Here is a 20,329-nt window from a genome sequence, read left to right on the forward strand (position 1 = left end):
ACAAAACCCCTAAGACAAAAACACACCACAATAACCCATGTCACACCCTGGCCTGACCAAATAAATAAAGAAAACATAAAATACTAAGACCAAGGAGTGACAGTCTTCAATTTGATCAATGATTTACATTAAAAAATACCTAAAGTTGTATTACAAAAGTAGTTTGAAATGTTTGGACAATGCTTACAGGTAACTTTTGAGATATTTTGTAGTCACGTTGCGCAAGTTGGATCAAATGCGCCAAATAAATGTACATTTTGGATATATATTGACAGAATTAATTGAACAAAAGGACCATTTGTGATGTTTATGGGACATATTGGAGTGCCAACAGAAGAAGCTTGTCAAAGGTAAGGCATTAATTATATTTTTATTTCTTTGTTTTGTGTCGCGCCTGCAGGGTTGAAATATGCTTTTCTCTCTTTGTTTACTGGGGTGCTATCCTCAGATAATAGCATTGTTTGCTTTCGCTGTAAAGCATTTTTGAAATCTGACACTTTGGCTGGAATCTCAAGTGTAGCTTTAATTTGGTATATTGAATGTGTAATTTCATCAAAGTTGGATTTTTATAGTTTATTTGAATTTGGCGCTCTGCATTTTCACTGGATGTTGGCCAGGTGGGTTGCTACTGTCCCACATATCCCAGAGAGGTTAATTGACATAAGCTGTCTACAATCAATATCTGGTTGTGCGTGAGCGTTTGGTTGGGGGATTGCCTAAAAGCGACCGTGTAATAGGTTTGGTTTGCTACTAGCAGAACTCCGCCAGGTGAAGTGAACGTCTGTGCTTCGCATACTCCCTTTAAAAGACCTTCGCTGGAAAATAGAAAAATGCGGCAGTATTACTGTTGAGATGCCGTAGCAACATGGCCAGAAAACACTTCCTCCAAATATTTTGAATTCATTTAAGATAAATCAAGATCTGTTATTAATTTATTTCAAAAAGTTGCAGAGGAGGACATGGTTGTGCAATTTTACATCTAACAAGAATGGTTGATGCAGTATTTCTCAACATTTGCATTTAAATTGGACATCTCTCATTGAATGACAACAAACACTTAATTGAATAATCCCGTCCAGAGTTCCCACTCCTACTAGGAGTAGTACTGTTGACTAGTGATGTAATGATTCTTCGATATGCATCGTTCCTAATATATATATATATATTAGAGGTCGACCGATTAATCGGAATGGCCGATTAATTAGGGCCGATTTCAAGTTTTCATAACAATCGGAAATCTGTGTTTTTAGGCGCCGATTTTGCTGTTTACATATATTTTTGTTTTACACCTTTATTTAACTAGGCAAGTCAGTTAAGAACACATTCTTATTTTCAATGATGGCCTAGGAACGGTGGGTTAACTGCCTCGTTCAGGGGCAGAATGACAGATTTTCACCTTGTCAGTTCGGGGGATTCAATCTTGCAACCTTACAGTTAACTAGTCCAACGCTCTAACCACCTGCCTCTCATTGCACTCCACAAGGAGCCTGCCTGTTACGCGAATGCAGTAGAAGCCAAGGTAAGTTGCTAGCTAGCATTAAACTTATCTTATAAAAAACAATCAATCATAATCATTAGTTATAGCTGCACATGGTTGATGATATTACTAGTTTATCTAGTGTGTCCTGCTTTGCATATAATCGATGCAACGCTGTGGAATGATTTAACAAAAGCGCATTTGCGAAAAAAGCACAATCGTTGGATGACTGTACCTAACCATCAACACCAATGCCTTTCTTAAAATCAATACACAAAGTATATATTTTTAAACCTGCATATTTAGCTAAAATAAATCCAGGTTAGTAGGCAATATTAACCAGGTGTAATTGTGTCACTTCTCTTGCATTCATTGCACGCAGAGTCAGGATATATGCAACAGTTTGGACAGCCTGGCTCATTGCGAACTAATTTGCCAACCTACATGCACATATTAAAGGGACTATGCATAGATGATAACAGTAGTAGTAGCAGCGATGTAAAAGAGGGGGGCGCTGCAATGTTCAGGAGTCCTATGGCTTGAGGATAGAAGCTGAAGCCTCTCGGAGAGGATAGAAGCTGAAGCCTCTCGGACCTAGACTTGGAGCTCCGGTACTGCTTGCCGTGCGGTAGCAGAGAGAAAAGTCTATGACTAGGGTGACTAGAGTCTGACAATTTTTAGGGCCTTCCTCTAACACCGCCTGGTATAGAGGTCCTGGATGGCAGGACGCTTCGCCCTAGTAATGTACTGGGCCGTTCACACTCTGTAGTGCCTTGCGGTCGGAGGCCGAGCAATTGCCATACCAGGCAGTGATGCAACCAGTCAGGATTAGAGGTCGACCAATTATGATTTTTCAACGCAGATACTGATTATTGGAGGACCAAAAAAGGCAGATACCAATTAATCGGACAATTATTGTTATTATCATGTTTTTTACATGTGTGTGTAATATATGTGTATGTATGTATGTATGTATGTATGTATGTATGTATGTATGTATGTATGTATGTATGTATGTATGTATGTATGTATGTATGTATGTATGTATGTATGTATGTATGTATGTATGTATGTATGTATGTATGTATGTATGTATGTATGTATGTATGTATGTATGTATGTATGTATGTATGTATGTATGTATGTATGTATGTATGTATGTATGTATGTATATTTATTTGAGACTACATACAATCTATTTAGTCTCAAATAAATAATGAAACATGCTCAATTTGGTTTAAATAATGCAAAACCACAGTGTTGGAGAAGAAAGTAAAAGTGCAATATGTGCCATGTAAAAAAGCTAATGTTTAAGTTCCTTGCTCAGAACATGAGAACATATGAAAGCTGGTGGTTCAATATTCCCAGTTCTTCAATATTCCCAGTTAAGACGTTTTAGGTTGTAGTTATTATAGGAATTATGACGTGTCGACTATTCTCTCTATACCATTTGGATTTCATATACCTTTGACTATTAGATGTTCTAATAGGCACACTAGTATTGCCAGCCTAATCCCAGCCTAATCCCAGCCTAATCTCAGGAGTTGATAGGCTTGAAGTCATAAACAGCGCTTTGATGCAAGCATTGCTAAGAGCTGCTGGCAAACTCAGTAAAGTTTGAACGAATGCTTATGAGCCTACTGCCGCTTACCACCGCTCAGTCAGACTTCTCTATCAAATCATAGACTTAATTATAATATAACAAACACAGAAATACGAGCCATTGGTCATTAATATGGTCAAATCAGGAAACTATAATTCTGAAAACAAAATGTTTATTTCAGTGAAATACAGAACCGTTCCGTATTTTATCGAACGGGTGGCAACCCAAAGTCTAAATATTGCTGTTATGGGCCCAAACTGTTGCATATAACCTGACTCTGCATGCAATGAATGCAAGAGAAGTGACACAATTTCCCAAGTTATTATTGCCTGCTAACATTAATTACTTTTAACTAAATATGCAGGTTTAAAAGAATATACTTCTGTGTATTGATTTTAAAGAAAAGCATTAATGTTTATGGTTAGGTACATTCGTTTAAATCATCCCCGTTTATAGTCTGTGATTCGATGACAAATTAACAGGCACCGCATTGATTATATGCAACGCAGGGCAAGCTAGTTAACATAACTACAATTACCTAGGTGTCTGGTTAGACTGTAAACTCTCCTTGCAGACTCGCATAAAACATCTCCAATCCAAAGTTAAATCTAGAATTGGCTTCCTATTTTGCAACAAAGCATCCTTCACCCATGCTGCCAAACATACCCTCGTAAAACTGACCATCTTACCGATCCTTGACTTCGGCAATGTCATTTACAAAATAGCCTCCAACACCCTACTCAACAAATTGGATGCAGTCTATCACAGTGCCATCCGTTTTGTCACCAAAACACCATATACTTTCCACCACTGCGACCTGTACGCTCTCGCTTCATACTCGTCGACAAACCCACTGGCTCCAGGTCATCTACAAGACCCTGGTAGGTAAAGTCCCGCCTTATCTCTGCTCGCTGGTCACCATAGCAGTACCCACCCGTAGAACGCGTTCCAGCAGGTATATCTCACTTGTCACCCCCAAAGCCAATTCCTCCTTTGACCGCCTCTCCTTCCAGTTCTCTGCTGCCAATGACTGGAAAGAATTACAAAAATCTCTGAAAGTAGAAACGCTTATCTCCGTCACTAGCTTTAAGCACCAGCTGTCAGAGCAGCTCACACCTGTACATAACCCATCTATAAATAGCCCAAACAACTACCTCTTCCCCTACTGTATTTTGTTATTTTTTTTATTTTGCTCCTTTGCACCCCATTATTTCTACTTTGCACACTCATCTACTGTCAAATCTACCATTCCAGTGTTTTAATTGCTATATTGTATTTACTTCGCCACCATGGCCTATTTATTGGGTTTACCTCCCATATCTCACCTCATTTGCTCACATTGTATATAGACTTATTTTTCTACTGTATAATTGACTGTATGTTTGTTTTACTCCATGTGTAACTGTGTTGTTATATATGTTGAATTGATTTGCTTTATCTTGGCCAGGTCGCAGTTGTAAATGCAAACTTGTTCTCAACTTGCCTACCTGGTTAAATAAAGGTGAAATAAATAAAAACCTAGTAATATCATCAACCATGTGTAGTTAACTAGGGATTATGAGAAGATTGATTGTTTTTTGTAAGATAAGTTTAATGCTAGCTAGCAACTTACATTGGCTCCTTGCTCCCCTCGCGTAACAGGTTGTCAGCCTGCCGCACAGTTTCCTCGTGGAATGCAATATCTGTGTCCAAAAATGCAGATTACCGATTGTTATGAAGACTTGAACTCGGCCCTAACTAATCGGGCGTGCCGATTAATCGGTCAACCTCTAGTTCAGGATGCTCTCGATGGTGCAGCTGTAGAAGCTTTTGAGGATCTGAGGACCTATGCAAAATCTTTTCAGTCTCCTGAGGGGAATAGGTTTTGTAGTGCCCACAATTGTCTCAGTGTGCTAAGACCCTCTTAGTTTGTTGGTGATGTGGACACCAAGAAACTTAAAGATCTCAACTTGCTCCACTGCAGCCCCTTCGATGAGAATGGGGCATGTTCTGTATAATTTTTCCTGTAGTCCACAATCATCTCCTTTGTCTTGATCATGTTGAGGGAGAGGTTGTTGTCCTGGCACCACATGGCCAGGTCTCTGACCTCCTCCCTATAGGCTGTCTCGTCTTTGTCGGTAATCAGGCCTACCACTGTTGTCATCGGCAATCTTAATGATGGTGTTGGAATTGTGCCTGGCCATGCAGGCCTGAGTGAACAGGGAGTACAGGAGCGGACTGAGCACGCACCCCTGAGGGGCCCCTGTGTTGAGGATCAGCATGGCGGATGTGTTGTTACCTAACCTTACCACCTGGGGGCGAACCGTCAGGAAGTCCAGGATCCAGTTGCAGAGGGAGGTGTTTAGTACTAGGGTCCTTAGCTTATTGATGAGCTTTGAGGTCACTATGGTGTTGAACAGTGAGCTGTAGTCAATGAATAGCATTCTCAAATAGGTGTTACTTTTGTCCAGGTGGAAAGGGCAGTGTGGAGTGCAATGGAGGTTGCATCATCTGTGGGTCTGCTGGGGCGGGTTGCAAATTGGCCTGGGTCTAGGGTTTCTGGGATAATGGTGTTGATGTGAGCCATAACCAGCCTTTCAAATCACTTCATTGCTACAGATGTGAGTGTTACAGGTCGGTAGTCATTTAGGCAGGTTACCTTAGTGTTCTTAGGCATAGGCACTAAGGTGGTCTGCTTGAAACATGTTGGTATTACAGACTCGGACAGGGAGAGGTTGAAAATGCCAGTGAAGACACTTGCCAGTTGTAGTCTGTAATGGTTTGCAAGCCCTGCCACATCCGACAAGCGCCAGAGCCGGTGTAGTACGGTTCAATCATAGTCCTGTATTAACGCTTTGCCTGTTTGATGGTTCATCGGAGGGCATAGCTGGTTTTCTTATAAGCTTTCCGCTCCTTGAAAGCAGCAGCTCTAGCCTTTAGCTCAGTGCGAATGTTGCCTGTAATCCATGACTTCTGGTTGGGTTATGTACGTACGGTCACTGTGGGGATGACATCAACGATACAGTTGTTGAGGAAGCCAATAGCTGATGTGGTGTACTCCTCAATGCCATCGGAGGAAACCTGGAACATATTGGAGTCTGTGATAGTGAAACAGTCCTGTAGCTTAGCATCTGCTTCATTTGACCACTTTTTTATTGATCTAGTCACTGATGCTTCCTGCTTTAGTTTTTGCTTGTAAGCAGGAATCAGGAGGATAGAATTATGGTCAGATTTAGCAAATGGAGGGCGAGGGAGAGGTATGTTTGCGTCTCTGTGTGTGTGCAGTAAAGGTGGAGTTTTTTTCACCCTCTGATTACAGATTTAACACGCTGATAGAAAAGTTTCCCTACATTTAACGTTCCCTGCTACTAGGATCGCCGCCTCTGGGTGAGTGTTTTCTTGCTTGCTTATGGCAGAATACAGCTCATTCAATGCTGTCTTAGTGCCAGCCTCTGACTATGGTGGTATGTAAACAGCTACGAAGAACACAGATGATAACTCTCTAGGTAGATAGTGTGGTCTACAGCTTATCATGAGATACTCTACCTCTGGTGAGCAATAGCTCGAGACTTCCTTAGATATTGTGCACCAGCTGTTGTTTACAAAAATACATAGACCGCCACCCCTTGTCTTAACAGATGTCGCTGTTCTATCCTGCTGGTACATCGTATAACCAGCCAACTGTATGTTGATGTTGTCGTCGTCCATCATGACTCCGTGAAGCATAAGATGTTACAGTTTTTAATGTCCTGTTGGTAGTTTAATCTTCCGCGTAACTTGTTGATTTTATTGTCCAAAGATTGCAGGTTTGCCAGCAGAATGGAGGGAAGTGGGGGTTTATTCGATCGCCTATGAATTCTCAGAAGGCAGATCATAGGGATCGGGGGCCTGTTCCCGAGGAAGCAGTGTATCCTTCATGTCGGGCTCGTCAAAGTCATGAAAGGAAAAAGAGGATTCGGCTAGTCCGTAGTGAGTAATCACAGTCCTGATGTCTAGAAGTTATTTTTCGGTCATAAAAGACAGTACCCGCAACATTATGTACAAAATAAGTTACAAACAACGCAAATTAACGAACAAAAAAACACAACCGGTTGGGGACACGTAAAACGTCAGCCTTCATCTCCTGCGATGGGGGTGGAATCCAAAATTGTGCTATATATTCATTGCAACAAAAAAAAACAGGCTACATTGCACCCACCGCCTACCTTATTCACACAAACACATAGTAGTTACACCATAGACATGCATAATTTACACTCACATGTACAGAAGTCAGCTCAGACAGATCCAGTTCAGAGGCCCAACTCATGAACTTCATCGGCAGCAGATTTGATTTTAATTTAGAATGGAAAATTCATGTGTTTATGCATCGAATGTTAGTGTATCATATCGCATTGAACAGAATCATTCTCTAATCAAACGGAATCATTTCAAACTTAAAGGTATTGTTCCTATATCAGAGCTAGGGTTGCACATTTTGGGGAAAATTCAGAAGTGGAAACTTTCTGTGGGAATTATCAGGAATATATGCAAATTAATATTGATAGCGTTTAAATGTAGATGTTTTTTAATTGGATACATTTACCATATGGAGACAGAAACATTTTACCTTATCATAAATAGACATAGCTTCCGGAGACACCTGAAACCCCACCTCTTTAAGGAATACCTAGGATAGGATAAAGTAATCCTTCTCACCCCCCCCCTTAAAAGATTTAGATGCACTATTGTAAAGTGGCTGCTCCACTAGATGTCATAAGGTGAACGCACCAATTTGTAAGTCGCTCTGGATAAGAGCGTCTGCTAAATGACTTAAATGTAATGTAAATAGCTGCAAATGATTCAATCCTTCCAATAGAAAAAAAACAAAACAATTTAGTTCTGAATTTAACTTGAATTAAATGAGTTGATCCTTCACATGGGATTATTTCACTGAACAACAAAAGGGAATATGATCCCCAATGATTCATTGCATCTCCCAAAAAGGTTTTCAACATACATCTGTAAAAGTATAGTCTAGAAACTAAAGCTTTGGTTGGCTTCCATGTCTTCTCCCTGGACCTCCTCAATATCCACGTCTTGAACATCAGACTGAGGCCTCATCTTCACTGTCACTTTCCAACCTTGTTGAGGATGGCTTGTTGTCAGGCTCAAAAAGCCTCAGATTTGCCCAGATGGCCACCAATATTTCAACCCTTGTATTGGTCAGCCTGTTTTGTGCTTTGGTGTGTGTGTTTTCCCAAACAGGAACCAGTTGGCTCTGAGGCGGCTGATGTTGGTGGGATTTGGAGGATGATGGATGCAACAGGGGAAAGAGCCTCAGATCCCAAGTCCCTTCCACCAGGTGGCTGATGAGATTTTTTGGCAATATGGCAATCATGCCAAAAAATCTCATCTCCATCCCAAAGCCCTTGCTTGGAAGTGTACATCGCCAAGAACCTTGCCCTCATCCAGGCGAAGGTAGCAAGACGCAGTAGTGATGACACCATAGGCCTTGTTGATCTCTGCACCAGACAGGATGCTCTTGCCTGCATACTTGGGGTCCAACATGCATGCTGCGGTGTGTATGGGCTTCAGGCAGAAGTCTTCACGTTTTTTGATGTATTTCAGAACTGCAGTTTCCTCTGCTTGGAGAAACAGTGAATTGGGCAGGGCAGTACGGATTTCTTCTCTTACATCTGCAAGCAGAGTCTGAAAATCAGACAGGATGACATTGTCTCCCTAAATCCGTGCATGCAATGGCTACTGCTATAGGTTTCAGGAGTTTCAGGCTGCTTACCACTCTCCCAAAATACATAATTCAGGAGGATCCTCTTGATGCGGCTGTCCATATCGGCAGACTGTGATATGGCCATTTCTTGGAGAGACTCCTTCCCCTCCAGGAGACTGTCAAACATGATGACAACACCACCCCAACGTGTTGCTGGGCAGCTTCAATGTGGTGCTCTTATTCTTCTCACTTTAATTGGTGAGAACTTGATGACCCTTCACTTACCTAACCATTTCCTTGGCTCTCTTGTAGAGTGTATCCATTGTTTTCAGTGCATGATGTCCGTGAGGAGCAGATTCAATGCATGAGCAGCACAGTCAATGAGTGTGATGTGAGGGTCGGACTCCTCCACTTTAGACCAAGCAGCCTTCATGTTCGCAGCATTGTCTGTCATAAGTGCAAATACCTTCTGTGGTCCAAGGTCATTGACTCAGCTCATCTGCAATGTGGAGACCGGTGTGTCTTTTGTCCCTTGTGTCTGTGCTCTTGTAGAGTACTGGTTGAGGGGTGGATATGATGTAGTTAATTATTCCTTGCCCACGAGATGATTGCAATACAGTCTGCATTCTCTATGATATGCTTGACGTTCACTTGAAAGCTGTTAAACTCTGCATCCAGCAAAAAAAATAGGTGACGCATGTCTGGTTGGAGGGGTGTATGCTGGGCGAAGAACATTCAGAAATCTCTTCCAATACACATTGCCTGTGAGCATCAGAGGTGAACCAGTTGCATACACAGCTCGAGCAAGACATTCATCAGCATTTCTCTGACAGCGTTCCTCCATTGAGAAAAAAAACTTCTGATTCCAGGAGGACCATAAGCTGTTGCTATTGATAAGGTGTCTGATTCATAATTTTCACCTCGAATAGAAGTACAGGGACTTTTGTCAGAGGTTGCTTGTTGTGAGAGCTGAGGGAATTTTATGCACTTTGGCCAGATGATTCTGCATCTTTGTTGCATTCTTCACATTTGGCACAGTATTTGCAAATGTACACCACTTTTCCTTCTACATTAGCTGCAGTAAAATGTCTCCACACATCAGATAGTGCCTGTGGCATTTTCCTGTAAAGATGAGAAAAAAAAGAGTTTAAAAAAACATCCAATTCCATGTACAGATAAATAGTTAAGTAGTTAGATTATACAACTCCTTTGTAAGATAAATGTTTTAAAATGAAACGTGTATGGAAACAAGTGAATTAACACTCAGCTAGCAGGCTCAAGCAAGCTAAAACTAACTAGCAGAAATTTTTGAAATTATTTAAACACACTTTGCTGTAGGCTACTATTTACTAGTTAACAAAAAATAATGTATGTCATATAAAATATATTCACCCCACCCAGTATTGCAATCAAAATTTACCAGAAAGCATGAAGTCCTTGGCTCAGACAGTGAGGTAGTGTGGGCTCAATAGCATCTCATTAGTGTGCAAGATCTTCAGAATCAGCTGTACATGTGATGGAAGAGTGTACTGCACATGTGATGGAAGAATGCACTGTGCATGCAGAGGGTTGCAATTCCATTGAATTTGGAATTGTTTAACCAAAATATGCCACAAGACCTAGAATTGCCTTATGTGTATCCCACAAAAAAGGTTCAGTTAGCTTAACTTTTTTGATGAATTTAAGCAAAATTCCCGGGCTTAACTTCCCGTGGAAAATTTCTGGAAAAAGCTGGAAATTTACTGGAAAGTTTCAGACCCTTTGCAACCCTAACCCCAACATCATTTTCTTTTTGTGGACCCGGACAAGCACACCTGATTCTACTTGTCAACTAACCATCAAGCCCTTGACAAGTTGAATTGGGTGTTTTTGCCCTGGGGTCCAACAAAAATGTGTGCTGTTGGGGGTAGGGCTGTGACATAATGGTATTTCGGATGATGTAATTGGCCAGCTAAATGATCGCGGTGTCATTTTCTCCTCTCCTGTGAATGTACAGCCATGGGTGGACTTTCAGCCATTGCAAGTGTACCTATAGGTGCAAAGCATGAAATAAAACCAGGTAGTAAAAGCAGGAAGTGTACCCATCAACATGTACTGTGATTTGTTGATTCAACTGATCAATAACAACAAAAACATTCCACTGCATGAGCCACATCTGAGATGCGTTCAACAAGGGAAAAAGTTTGCGAACCCTAGCTAACATAAAAACGTTTGCGAACCCAAGCTAACGTATAAAAACGTTTGCGAACCCTAGCTAACATATAAAAAAGTTTGCGAACCCTAGCTAACATATAAAAACGTTTGCGAACCCTAGCTAACATATAAAAACATTTGAAAAGGTAGTGTGTGGCGAATTAAAATGTAGAAGATGAAGAACAGCGGAAGCAATATGGGTGAGTAAAGGCACTATTTGTCAATTAACTTGCAATTGAACAAATGTTGAACTTTGTTCATTTACTTTTTTTGTTTTTAGCAGTGTAACTAGCTTGGTTACTTAGCTAACTAGAAACTCAAGCAGCCTCGTCTTAGCAAGCTTAGCTGGCTAACATTAGCTAGCTTACTCACTAACCTTTAGCTTGGCAAACTGTTGAAGTTTGTTTTGTTCTATTTCAGGATTTAACTAGACCTACTCATCTGTAATGCTTCTGATCAATACATGAGAGCCCCGTTACCAAGAAGAGTGAGGCCTGGGAAAATTGTAGCTCTAATGCTTCAAGAGAAAAAGTTATACTGTGAGTGACATGGGAGACGTGCGATGCGAAGTGTGTGTGTTGTTATGTAGCTACCTCCTCTTTGTCTTTCTCTTTCTTTCCTTTTGCTAGCTTGTTCTCTCACTTTCAGAGAGAGAGAGAGAGAGAGACTGCCTTAGTGTGGCTCAGTTGGTAGCGTTGCAACACATTCCCACGGGGGACCAGTATAAAAATGTATGCTCCCTTTTGACTGAAATGGAAATGTTGTTAACGTTCACTCATGATGCCAAAATATTGTGTCACACAGGTACAAGGCCATCATTGATGGATATCAGAAGACTGGTCAGGGGAGACGAAAGTGGGAGTTCTAGTTCATGGAGGATGCTGTGATCCCCTGCAGTCATTATATCATCTTTTCCCACACGGTCACCCACAGTAGCACACCTACGGTCACCCACACCTACAGTAGCACTGACACCATGTCACCCTCTCTCTCTAATACAACACCTTATAATCCTCATACCAACACCACTCCCTACAAACAACCCAAAAATAATACCAGAAGAGATGCTCGAGGGCAAAACTGGACAGTATCATTGCACTTCAAGAAACAAAACAAACACTTCAAGCACAGAGTGAGAGAAACTATTTTCTTAAACAATTTACCGCTGCTCTCCAGAATTTCAAAGAACTGGAGCCTAAATGTATTTATTTATTGTTTATTTGTAAACTAATAACATTCTCCTGAGATTTTCCTTTATTGTATGTTTAACTGAAATTGTTAATAACTAATTGTTTTGGAACATGTTTTATTAAAATGGAAATATAAATAACTGGCTTTGTTAATTAACTTGTGCTTGCACACAAACACACACAAAAAATTATCATGAAATCCAATAATAATTTATTGATCAAATATGGTTATGTACTATACCTGGGGTTCCCAACTGGCGGTCCGTGGACCAAAATACTGTTACAACACCAACAAATCAGCTCCAAGTAATTAACATTTTGGAAATCTGTTCCAAAGTATTCACATACGTAATGGCAAGACACATTTGGTCATGTAGTGTATGTGGACACCTGCTTGTCGAACATTTAATTCCAAAATCATGGGCATTAATATGGAGTTAGTCCACCTTTGGCTGCTATAACAGCCTCCACTCTTCTGGGAAGGCTTTCCACTAGATGTTGGAAAATTGCTGCTGGGACTACAACAACCTGTCATTCAATCAAATAAAATAAGAGGAATATAGTATCAAAATAAACTGGTGTGAGTGTAAATGTGTTTTGGAGCTAAGTTCTCCTTCTTCAGCTAGGCTAGTTCAGGTTCTCCCTCTTCAGCTAGGCCAGTTCAGGTTCTCCCTCTTCAGCTAGACTAGTTCGGGATCTCCCTCTTCAGCTAGGCTAGTTCGGGTTCTCCCTCTTCAGCTAGGCCAGTTCAGGTTCTCCCTCTTCAGCTAGGCTAGAACGGGATCTCTCTCTTCAGCTAGGCTAGTTCGGGATCTCTTTCTTCAGCTAGGCTAGTTCGGGATCTCTCTCTTCAGCTAGGCTAGTTCGGGATCTCTCTCTTCAGCTAGGCTAGTTCGGGATCTCTCTCTTCAGCTAGGCTAGTTCGGGATCTCCCTTCAGCTAGGCTAGTTCAGGATCTCTCTCTTCAGCTAGGCTAGTTCGGGATCTCTCTCTTCAGCTAGGCTAGTTCGGGATCTCTCTCTTCAGCTAGGCTAGTTCGGGATCTCTCTTCAGCTAGGCTAGTTCGGGATCTCCCTCTTCAGCATTCCTGCCTGTCAGGGATGGGGTCAGGGACGGGGTCAATGGTGGCCTCCTGGTATTTCCTTGGTGAATCCTTCATTGATCAGGACCAAGATGTGGAGAACACATGCACTGGCAATCACATGGAGTACTTTGTTGAGAAGGAACATTTCCAAGTGCAGCAGTCTCCGCCACTTGAGTAGCCCAAACGCACTCTCAATGTGTCAAAATGTGGACCTGATTTTGAAACGCTTTTGTTCATCTTGAAGGTGGCAGCTCTTTCTGAATGGGACAATTAAGTCCACACTCAGGGTATGCAAATTCCATGAGCAGATGATATTGCTCGGGTAGTGGGTTGGTCTCCAGGTGGGTCTTGAGTTCGCAGGTCATGTACATTCTGGCATCGTGCACAGAACCAGAATTCGCTGTGTAGATGTTTGTTAACATGAGCTGGCTGTCGCATACTTCCTGGAGTTGAAAGGTGGAATGGCAATTTCTGTTTATGTAGTCATCTCTATTGTTGAAAGGTCCCCTAATGGTAATATGGGTGGCATCTATACAACCAATCACCCCAGGGAACCTTGTCTTTTTCTCGAACGCGGTCTGCACTGCTGATAGTTGCTCTACAGAAGACCACTTCACAGTCAAGCACCAGCTGTGTGAGGCCTGTGACCACTTGAACGAGGTGGTGATGCAATGTTCCTTTGTTGAGATTGAACTGGTCTGCCACTCCCCTGAAACTTTCCTGGTTGGCCATCAGCCACAGGGAGGCCAACACCCTATTTTTAATGAGTCTACCTCTGTGAGGCACCATAGGAGCCAGGTCCTCGCACAGTATCTGCAACAAAACAAAATAACAATCTGTTAGCTCTGTCTGAGCTAAAAACACTCAATGTTGAGTAATCTGTTACTCATTGGTTGCATTACTGCAAAGTCTGCCAGTAGCCTATTGATAGGCAGCTTACATAGGTTTACAGTGCAGAGTACTTTAATAGTATAACCTATGAGGATGGTGTTACTAAATTAATTAATTAGGCCTATTAAATTAGTGGTAAATCATTAGCCTACTTTTTACATACAGTGGGGGGAGAACAGGTACTTGATACACTGCCGATTTTGCAGGTTTTCCTACTTACAAAGCATGTAGAGGTCTTCATTTAAAAAAATCATAAGTACACTTCAACTGTGAGAGACGGAGTCTAAAACAAAAATCCAGAAAATCACATTGTATGATTTTTAAGTAATTCATTTGCATTTTATTGCATGACATAAGTATTTGATCACCTACCAACCAGTAAGAATTCCGTCTCTCACAGACCTGTTACTTTTTCTTTAAGAAGCCCTCCTGTTCTCTACTCATTACCTGTATTAACTGCACCTGTTTGAACTTGTTACCTGTATAAAAGACACCTGTCCACACACTCAATCAAACAGACTCCAACCTCTCCACAATGGCCAAGACCAGAGAGCTGTGTAAGGACATCAGGGCTAAAATTGTAGACCTGCACAAGGCTGGGATGGGCTACAGGACAATAGACAAGCAGCTTGGTGAGAAGGCAACAACTGTTGGAGCAATTATTAGAAAATGGAAGAAGTTCAACATGACGGTCAATCACCCTCAGTCTGGGGCTCCATGCAAGATCTTACCTTGTGGGGCATCAATGATCATGAGGAAGGTGAGGGATCAGCCCAGAACTACAATGCAGGACCTGGACAATGACCTGAAGAGAGCTGGGACCACAGTCTCAAAGAAAACCATTAGTAACACACTACAACATCATGGATTAAAAACCTGCAGCGCACGCAAGGTCCCCCTGCTCATGCCAGCGCATGTCCAGGCCCGTATGAAGTTTGCCAATGACCATCTGGATGATCCAGAGGAGGAATTGGTGAAGGTCATGTGGTCTGATGAGACAAAAATAGAGCTTTTTGGTCTAAACTCCACTTGCTGTGTTTGTTTGGAAGAAGGATACAACCCCAAGAACACCATCCCAACCGTGAAGCATGGAGGTGGAAACATCATTCTTTGGGGATGCTTTTCTGCAAAGGGGAGAGGACGACTGCACCGTATTGAGGGGAGGATGGATGGGCCCATGTATTGCGAGATCTTGGCCAACAACCTCCTTCCCTCAGTAAGAGCATTGGGTCGTGGCTGGGTCTTCCAGCATGACAACGACCCGAAACACAGCCAGGGCAACTAAGGAAACTTGTCAGTCTATTCTTGTTTTGAGAAATGAAGGCTATTCCATGCGAGAAATTGCCAAGAAACTGAAGATCTCATACAATGCTGTGTACTTCTCCCTTCACAGAAAAGTGCAAACTGGCCCTAACCAGAATAGAAAGAGGAGTGGGAGGCCCCAGTGCAAAACTGAGCAAGAGGACAAGTACATCAGAGTGTCTAGTTTGAGAAACAGACGCCTCACAAGTCCTCAACTGGCAGCTTCATTAAATAGTACCTGCAAAACACCAGTCTCAACATCAACAGTGAAGAGGTGACTCCGGGATGCTGGCCTTCTAGGCCGAGTTGCAAAGAGAAAGCCATATCTCAGACTGGTCAATAAAAATACAAGATTAAGATGGGCAAAGGAGCAAAGACACTGGCCAGAGGAACTCTGCCTAGAAGGCCAGCATCCCGGAGTCGCCTCTTCACTGTTGACATTGAGACTGGTGTTTTGCTAACATAATTGCAAAAGGGCTTTCTAATAATCAATTAGCCTTGAAATGATTAAAATTAAAATGATAAACTTGGATTAGCTAACACAACGTGCCATTGGAACACGAGTGATGGTTGCTGATAATGGGCCTCGCTACCCCTATGTGTATATTCCATAAAAAAATCTGCAGTTTCCAGCTACAATAGTCATTTATAACAATGTCTACACTGTATTTCTGATCAATTTGATGTTATTTTAATGGACTTAAAAGTGCTTTTCTTTGAAAAACAAGGACATTTCTAAGTGACCCCAAACTTTTGAACGGTAGTGTATAGTTTTTATACAGTGGGGCAAAAAAGTATTTAGTCAGCCACCAATTGTGCAAGTTCTCCCACTTCAAAAGATGAGAGGCCTGTCATTTTCATCATAGGTACACTTCAACTATGACAGACAAAATGAGAAAAAAAAATCCAGAAAATCACATTGTAGGATTTTTTATGAATTTATTTGCATATTATGGTGGAAAACAAGTATTTGGTCAATAACAAAAGTTTCTCAATACTTTGTTATATACCCTTTGTTGCAATGACAGAGGACAAACGTTTTCTGTAAGTCTTCACAAGGTTTTCACACACTGTTGCTGGTATTTTGGCCCATTCCTCCATGCAGATCTCCTCTAGAGCACTGACGTTTTGGGACTGTTGCTAGGGAAAAACAGGGACATTCAACTCCCTCCAAAGATTTTCTATGGGGTTGAGATCTGGAGACTTCTAGGCCACTTCTAGGCCACTCCAGGGATCTCTCTGGACTTTGCTTCGTTCATATTTCCTTCGATCCTGACTAGTCTCGCAGTCCCTGCTGCTGAAAAACACCCTGGATGGTCCAGGTTTCCTCAACGTTATGCTTGGCCTTCAGGCCAAAGGGTTCAATATTGGTTTTATCAGACCAGACAGACCAATCTTGTTTCTCATGGTCTGAGATTCCTTTAGGTGCCTTTTGCAAACTCCAAGTGGGCTGTCATACATTTTACTGAGGAGTGGCTTCCGTCTGGCCACTCTACCATATAAAGGCCTGATTGTTGGAGTGTTGGAGAGATGGGTGTCCTTCTGGAAGGTTTTCCCATCTCCACAGAGTACCTCTGGATTTCTGTCAGAGTGATCATCGGGTTCTTGGCCACCTCCCTGACCTAGGACCTTCTCCTCCTTTTGCTCAGTTTGGAAGATTCTTGGTGGTTCCTAACTTCTTCCATTTAAGAATGATGGAGGCCGCTGTGTTCTTGGGGACCTTCGATGCTGAAGACATTTTTTTTGTTCCCTTTTCCCGGTCTGTGCCTCAACACAATCCTGTTTCGGAGCTTTACGGGCAATTCCTTTCGACATAATAACTTGGTTTTTGCTCTGACATGTACTGGCAACTGTGGGATGTTATATAGACAGGCGCGTGCCTTTCCAAATCATGTCCAAACTAATTTACCACAGGTGGACTCCAATCAAGGATGATCAATGGAAACAGGATGCACCTGAGCTCAATTTTGAGTCACATAGCAAAGTGTCTGAATACTTATACGTTTTTTTTTTTTTTTTTACATTTGCAAACATTTCTAAACCATTTTTTTGCTGTGTCGTTATGGGGTGTTATGTGTAGATTGATGAGCAATTGTTTTTTATTTAATCCATTTTACAATAAGGCTGTAATGTCACAAAATGTGGACAAAGTGAAGGTCTGAATACTTTCCGAATGCACTGCAGAATTATACATTTTTCTGCTTTTAATTCTGTTGCATGAGATGAAATTCTAGGTAACTAGATAATTGAGACTGGGCTTATTTTATTATTACTGATTTTATTAAGGAAATTGGACAGCGTTCAGACGTTATTGAAGAGGGGCACATATCATACGTAATACATCCGATACATTATTCAAATTACCTGGAAGGTCTCCCAACCCATTCTGAAAGTGAGCCCGAAAGGAGAGGTCACTGTATGTCGGGATCACCTCACCTTCAATCCCATCAATAGCGACTGTGAGTAGGGGAAGCAGTGCTTCAAAAAAATTGTGACCAAAATAAAAATAATCATCCACAATTGCTTCAGCTGCAGCAAGCATATCAACTGTTCTTGTTGCATCCATTTTTTTGTTTTGCCAAAAACTAACAAATGGAACATGTTTGTTACAAACGTTCAACAAACTGTTTAAAACAAACAGTTTGCCACGAGTGTTGTTTGCTGCTACTGCATTCCGGGTGGCGTTGCTCAGGCAACTTAAGACTTGTTTGCTACAGCACCTTGCTTGTTTCAGCAAGGATCAACAAAGTTTCATCACATTGTTAAGAGTCAATATTGCCACAGAAACGTACTCAAGCGCATGAATGCCCGGCCATCCCGTCTTCAGTCAGCTGTTCGCCCCTCCCCAAGTTAAATAAACGGTTATGACTACATCCATAACTGTAATTTATATGGTAATTGTGCCAGCCAGGGTTTCATTTAGGAAAATGTGGCGCCGAACATTTGACCGGCAGCATTTGAATTTACTGGACCCATGTCCATTGGGTGTGCAAACTGATTAGGGCATCCACAGACGGTGCTCAGAATGACAGAACTCACTTTTCGATTAGTGTAATTAATCCTAACCTAACAAGTCGAGGATGCAATGACCTGTGTCCTTACCGCACACTTTGTAGATGTTAGCATAATATTTACCTTTCCTCAGACGACAAGACGAGTTTCAAGTTTGGGGAAGAACATTTTCAGCATAGAAATTCACCTATATAATAAAGCATTCCATGCATCATCATTTGCAGACTTATGTAAGATAGCCTGCTATTCATAATGTGATGAGTAGATTGAATAGTCATAATTTAGGCTAGCAATATAACTCAATCACTGTTCGCAAAAACTGTTCAATGCATAACTGAACGCCTATAGTGTAGAGACCTGGGCTACAGGCTATATCACATACGTTTCTTCTTTCACGGGAAAAAGACATTTCATGCAGTTTTTCTAAACTTGACATGACTGGTGACATTAGCACAATCTTTTTTAATAAGACAAATGACAGGGTAGCCTACTCTGCTGACACTGACAAACAGATCAGTAAAAATGACGTTTATAATAAGCCTCTGAGAAGGGGAAACTGTCACGCCTTGGTCATTGTATTTTGTGCTTTTGGTATATGTTTGGGTAGGCCAGGGTGTGACATGGGTTTATATGTTGTGTTTCGTATTGGGGTTTGTATTAATTGTGGGATCGCGGCTGATTAGGGGTGTGTCTAGTTAGTCTTGGCTGCCTGAAGCGATTCTCAATTGGAGTCAGGTGATTCTCGTTGTCTCGGATTAGGAACCGTATTTAGGTAGCCTGAGTTCGAGTTGTATTTGGTGGGTGTTTGTTCCTGTCTCTGTGTAGTGTTCACCAGATAGGCTGTAATGGGTTTCACGTTCCGTTTGTTGTTTTTTGTATTTATGAGTTATTTCATGTACCGCAATTCCTTCATTAAAGTCATGAGTAACCTACACGCTGCATTTCGGTCTGACTCTCTTCTTACAACAGATGAAAGTCGTTACAGAAACACACATTGAATGTCACGTCCATCTAAACTGGAGAAGGAAATTATTATCCAAAAACAAACTTGTGGCACTGACCCAACAATGATAAAAGAGTGAATATGCGCAGTGCGCCCTCACTGTGGATATGGCCTATGCTCTCCACTGGTACCAATAAGATTGTCTACATGCCTACTGTTGTTGTATAAATTAAGTTGAGAATTTTTATAACTAAATGACAGATTAAGAGTATTTTCAGTGTCTTCTCTTTACAGCAAAAGCCATTTGCTTTCCAAAGTAGGTTTTCCTGTGATTATATTTAGACATTTTGCGATATTCCTGGCTGGGCCTCTACTTTTCACTGACAGTCACAACTCAACAATCATGTATTTAGTATTTGCAGCGTGCGCTGCCCAAATGGCACATTTGCCTTTCCTTCCGACGGTAGGCAATGCAATTTAAAACAATCAACAATGTTTTTTTTGAAGACTAGAGGAAACTAATGATCCTCTGTGATCAAATGCTTTAGTAGCCTATTTTGAATCATTTTATTTATTTCTGTAAAGACCGGAGTAGGCTAATTAGGCTATATCATTCAATTTACTTAGGGAAAGCATCCCCTAGCCTAATGAACACACCCCCTATGCACCCAAGTCAATCTACTACCCCCCATGGTAGAAAAGTTAACTATTTCTATTGGTCAGCTTGTCGAGAAAGAAATAGCCCAAACAGACTCAGGGACAGTTGTGGGATGATAGATCCCAAATTCATACAACCAGTAGACCTAGGCTAAATAAAATATATTTTTTAAAGTATTAATCTGATGCAACAGATCAGAACGTTTTGCTTAAAATGTTGATAAACTATTATTTCTTAACATTATCAGCGCACAAGGCAGTAGGCTACCCACGAATGTTCATTTGGCT

At 41.4% G+C, this 20,329-nt stretch overlaps 1 protein-coding gene across 2 annotated transcripts in view; it reads left to right on the forward strand.

Moving 5' to 3' along the window:
• Window positions 1–20,329, forward strand: part of LOC124038478 (dual specificity mitogen-activated protein kinase kinase 6-like) — a 56,684-nt gene that overhangs the window by 5,312 nt on the left and 31,043 nt on the right. The window lies entirely within an intron of this gene.

Source organism: Oncorhynchus gorbuscha, linkage group LG06 (genome assembly GCF_021184085.1).
Source record: "Oncorhynchus gorbuscha isolate QuinsamMale2020 ecotype Even-year linkage group LG06, OgorEven_v1.0, whole genome shotgun sequence".
In the NCBI taxonomy this organism is placed as follows: domain Eukaryota; kingdom Metazoa; phylum Chordata; class Actinopteri; order Salmoniformes; family Salmonidae; genus Oncorhynchus; species Oncorhynchus gorbuscha.